The 5,000-nt window shown below is 78.8% G+C and overlaps 1 non-coding gene across 1 annotated transcript; it reads right to left on the bottom strand.

Moving 5' to 3' along the window:
* Positions 1 to 2,049: 2,049 nt before the first annotated feature.
* On the bottom strand, positions 2,050 to 2,202 carry LOC135326652 (5.8S ribosomal RNA). The gene has a single exon (XR_010386943.1). It is a non-coding gene; the product is annotated as a 5.8S ribosomal RNA (ribosomal RNA).
* Between the last annotated feature and the right edge of the window lie 2,798 nt (positions 2,203 to 5,000).

The raw sequence follows: 5,000 nt of genomic DNA on the forward strand, positions 1-5,000 counted from the left end.
GGGGCGCACTGAGGACAGTCCGCCCCGGTTGACAGTCGCGCCGGGGGCCGGGGGGCCCGTCCCCCGGACGGGGGCCCCCCTCGCCGCCGCCGCCGGGCGACGCGCGCCGCCCCCCCCCCGCCCCCCGCGAGCGGGGGTGGGGAGAAAAGCGGCGGCGCCGCCGGCGACGGGGTCCGGGAAGCCGCCACGGGGGAAGGCGCGGCGGCGGTCCTCTCCCTCGGCCCCGGGATTCGGCGAGAGCTGCTGCCCGGGGGCTGTAACACTCGCCGCCGCGCGGCGGCGAGCCACCTGCCCACCGGGCCTTCCCAGCCGACCCGGAGCCGGTCGCGGCGCACCGCCACGGGGGAAATGCGCCCGACGGGGGCCGGCAGCCGGCCGGGCGGCGGTCCCCGGCCCGCCCGCCCCCCCCGGCCCGCCCCCGCGAGGGGGGCGGAGGGGAGGCGGAGGCGGGGATCCGCCGAGGCCCGAGCCGGCCGACCGAGCCCGCCGGGTTGAATCCTCCGGGCGGACTGCGCGGACCCCACCCGTTTACCTCTTAACGGTTTCACGCCCTCTTGAACTCTCTCTTCAAAGTTCTTTTCAACTTTCCCTTACGGTACTTGTTGACTATCGGTCTCGTGCCGGTATTTAGCCTTAGATGGAGTTTACCACCCGCTTTGGGCTGCATTCCCAAGCAACCCGACTCCGAGAAGCCCCGGTCCCGGCGCGCCGGGGGGCCGCTACCGGCCTCACACCGTCCGCGGGCTGGGCCTCGATCAGAAGGACTTGGGCCCCCCGAGAGCGGCGCCGGGGATGGGGGCTTCTGTACGCCACATTTCCCGCGCCCCACCGCGGGGCGGGGATTCGGCGCTGGGCTCTTCCCTCTTCACTCGCCGTTACTGAGGGAATCCTGGTTAGTTTCTTTTCCTCCGCTGACTAATATGCTTAAATTCAGCGGGTCGCCACGTCTGATCTGAGGTCGCAATCGGATGGGGACGGGGCCGGCGCGCCCGCGCGCGCCGCGCCCCTCGCGCTTCGACTCCCGGAGCGGGCCCGAGGCAGCTGGGAGGACGGCCCGAGGCCCCCGCCGGCACGCGGCGGACGCCGCCGCGCAGGGGGAGAGGACGGCGGGCCGGCCCGCCGGCACGCGCGCGCGGCAGCACGGAGCGGTACCACCGCGGTACCCACCCGCAGACAGCCGCGCGGGGCCGGGGACGAGGCCCGCGCCTCCCCCCCCCGGGCCCGGCTCGCCAACGCGCGCTCGCTCGCTCACGCCACTCGCGCAGCCCTCCGCCGCTCTGCGGCCGCCTCCTCCTCCCGGCCGCTGACCTCCGCTCTCCGCCCCGGCGTGGGGACGGCGCGGCGCGCCCTCCCTCGCCCCCCGCCCCGCCGCCGCCCCACGGCGCCCGCGCTGCGCGGCCCCCCCCCCGGCCGCGGCCCCCCGCGCGCCGCCGCCGCCGCCGGGCCTCAACGCAACGCCGCGCGGCTGACGCCAGCCGGCGGGTGGAAGTGGCTCGACGACGCGCTGCGGACGCGGGGAAGCGCGGGGTTGGGGGGGGCCCGGCGGGCGCCGAAACGGCGGCGGTCAGGGCCAGGGCGAGGCAAAGGGCGGCCGGCCGTCCCCTCTGCCGGAGGGGAACGGGGGACCGGCGCACCACCGGGAGAGTGGTGGAGGAGAGGCCCGTGCGGCGGCACTGGCGGTGGTGGCGGGCGGGCGGCGCCGGGCGCCGGGCCACCGCGACCGACCCGATCTGGGGGCCCGGCGGGACGAAGTCCGCGACGCGGGCGCTCCGGGAGCGGGGGTTTCCCGAGTCTGCACTTAGGGGGACGAAGGCCCGGCCGCGCGGGGAGGGGAAGGAGAGCACCCCCCCTCTCCCCGGGGCAACGGGCCTGCGAGGCGCCCCAGCCGCGCCACACCGCGCGCGCCACGCGGCGCGGCGGCAGCCGCCGGGCTCGGAGGGGAGGGCGGGCACGGCCGGGCGCACCCGAACCGCGCCCCCCCCCACACCCACCGAGGGGCGGCACGCCGCTGCGCCCACGCCACGGCGCGGGTGACGATTGACCGTCAAGCGACGCTCAGACAGGCGTAGCCCCGGGAGGAACCCGGGGCCGCAAGTGCGTTCGAAGTGTCGATGATCAATGTGTCCTGCAATTCACATTAATTCTCGCAGCTAGCTGCGTTCTTCATCGACGCACGAGCCGAGTGATCCACCGCTAAGAGTTGTCTCGGTTTCGGTCCCCGCCGCGCGCGCGGGGGGACCGGGCAGCTTTCGCAGCCCCTGGGGGGCCCCCCCTCCTCCGCCCCCTCCTCCTCCGCCCCACCGCCCTTCCTCACGCCGACGCCGGCTGCTGAGCAAGGGACGGCAGAGACGGAAGGAGAGAGAGAGCGAGAGAAAGAGAGGGGCTTGCCTCACTGACCGTACAAGCACAGAGAAAGGGGGGGGGGGGGAAACGAAGGGCAAACCCGAACGAGAAGGGCGGGGAGCCCTCGCTCCCGACCTGGGGACAAACCCTGTCTCGCTTCGAGTCCGGCCCAGGCGCCCGGCTCGGTCTGGCCCGGCAGGGAGCGGCGGGCCGGCCACACCGCCTGCCTCGGGATGTTGGGGGGGGTCCGTCCCCGCAGACCACCCCCCCCCCGCCCCAGGCGTCAGAGCCCGGCCGCCACCGGGAGCGGCGTCGCCCCGCCGCCCGCGCGCCTGCGGCCCGCCGGCCCCGCGCTTCCCAGCTCCTCGCTCGCCTCGCCGGCCCTCCGGCTCGACCGCCGCCGCCGCCGCCGCCGCGGCGCCCACACCCCCGCGCGCCCGCACACACCGCCTCGCGGGTGACGCCACGCGCTCGCCCGTCCCCTCCGCGGACAGACGCCCGGCGGCGGGCAGGCGGGCAAGGCGGCACGGACGGGGACGGCGCCCGCTCTCCCCGTCTCCACGCGGAGAGCGGGGCGGGCCGCCCCCGCCGCCGCCCCACCACCGCCCCCCCGCTGCCTGGCGGAGCCGGGCGGGGCAGAGCGAGGCGGGCGCCCCGGACGGCAGAGTGCCGGGGCGGGCGCGTAGGGTAGGGCGCCGCCGACGGCGGCCACGGCGGAAGACCCAGAAGCACCGGCCAGGGAGAAGGAGGAGACGCGCGGAGGCTCGGCGCCCGCACCACCCGCGGTGGGGGCTCGCCCTCCCGGCGGCGAGCACGCGCTCGCGCCCGGCTCGCAACGCTCGAGGCAGGCCGGCAACTAGGCCGACCGCGCGGCGTCTCTCCGCCGAGACCAGACCGCGGAGAGAGGGGGCAGGGTAACCCCTCTCCGTCCCGGCTGCCCGCGGGGCGAGCGCGGGGCGCGCCGGCTGGCATGGGGGGGCGCGGCGCCCGCGCGCGCCGACCCCCCGGCCCTCCGGCAGCACGCCCGGCCGCCTCCGCGAGTCGCATCGGGCCGCCCGAGTCTTTAAACCTCCGCCCGGCTCTCCAACCGAGAACCCTCGGGCCCGGAGCCCGGGGCCCATGGCCATCCCTGCCCGGGGCGGCTGCCGGCGGCCGCGGTGGCCGGAGGCCCTCTCCCCTCTCTCGCTCGCTCCCTCCCTCCCCGCCCCCCCCACCCCCACCGCGGGGGAGGAAGGACCGGGGTGGGGGGAAGCCGAGGCGGGGGGGGGGAAGGCACGGCCGGTGCGGCGCGCACGGTGCGGCACCCGGGAGGAGCACGCTGGCACACGGGACCACACGGGTGGGTCACCGAGGGGGGGGCAGGAGAAGCGCGGGCGCTAGGTACCTGGCCCTGGGGTGAGGGAAACGACCTGAAATCCCCGCGGGGGTGCCTCCCCCGCCGCCGCCCGCCACCGGGCCGCCGCCGCCTCGCGGCGACGGCGGCAGCCTCGGCAGCGGCGACGAGACGGGACGCGGAGGGGGAACCCGGCACCCGCCAGCCGGCCCCCGCGCCCCTCGGCGGAGCGTCCGCCCGCGGGGTGCGCCCGACACCCGCCGCCACGACCTCGTCCTCCTCCCAGGGCCCGGGGTTTCCCTCAGTAACCCGGCGCCGGGTGGCAGCTGCACCCGGGAGGAGAGCCGTGGCTCGGGCCGCCCACTCGGGCACGAACCGTCGCCTCGCTTGGCCTCAACGCGACGCCCCCCGCTCGGGGGCCCGGCGCCCGCCCCGCGCGCCATCCCGGAACGCCTGCCCCCGCAGGTCTCTGCGGACGGGCTGCTCCGCCGCAGCCCGCCGCGGGTCCGCCCCCCACAGCTTAGGGGTGGGGACCCGTGGGACCCGTCCCAACCCGGAGGGCCGTCTCCCTCGCCTCCGCGCCCGCCGCTTCCTCTCCCGCGGGCGCCGGGGAGTAGCCAAGCCCCGCCGCCCCTCACACGCACTGCCGCCCGCTCCCGCCGGGCCCTCCCCTGGGCCGGACCCCCCCCCCCTTCCCCTTCCCCCCCAGCGGCAGCGGAGCGCCGTGGGGTGGGGGGGCGGGGGGGGGCGGGCCGCGGCTCCCGGAGACGGGCACCGGCAGCGGAGCGGGCACCAGCAGAGGCGAGAGGGGAGAGACGGGGGGAGGCGGTCCCCCACCGGCAGCGGTGGAATCGGCAGCGGGCTCTCGGCGAGCGAGCGCGGCCTCGGGAGGGCCGTGCACCCGCCGGCGGGCCGAGCCCCGTGCTCGGCCCCGCGGCGCAGAGTGCGGGACAGGCGAACTCGGGTACGCGCGCGCGGCAGCCGGGACGCGGCGGGCGGGGGGGCCACACCGGTGTCCGGTGCCGTCGGCATCGGCAGCGAGGCGCGGCGGCCCGGCGGCGGCCCGGCGGCGGGCCGGCACAGGTTTCAGAATGCCACGGGGGCCCGTAACCCCTCTTCCTCGCGGCGGGCTCGCGCGGCCCGCCGGCCCTGCCCCCGGCACGCGCCCACGGGCTCGCTCGCTCTCGCGCGGCGCCTCGCTCGCCAGGGCCGGGAGGCAGGCCCTTCCACTCCGGGGTCCCGCTTGCGCGCCGTCGCCCGCCCGCGACGCGGGCCGGCCCCTCCGCCGCCGTCGTCGTCCGTCCCTCCCGCCGGACGCTCCCCC

Source organism: Dromaius novaehollandiae, unplaced genomic scaffold, assembly GCF_036370855.1.
Source record: "Dromaius novaehollandiae isolate bDroNov1 unplaced genomic scaffold, bDroNov1.hap1 HAP1_SCAFFOLD_196, whole genome shotgun sequence".
Taxonomy (NCBI): Eukaryota; Metazoa; Chordata; class Aves; order Casuariiformes; family Dromaiidae; genus Dromaius; species Dromaius novaehollandiae.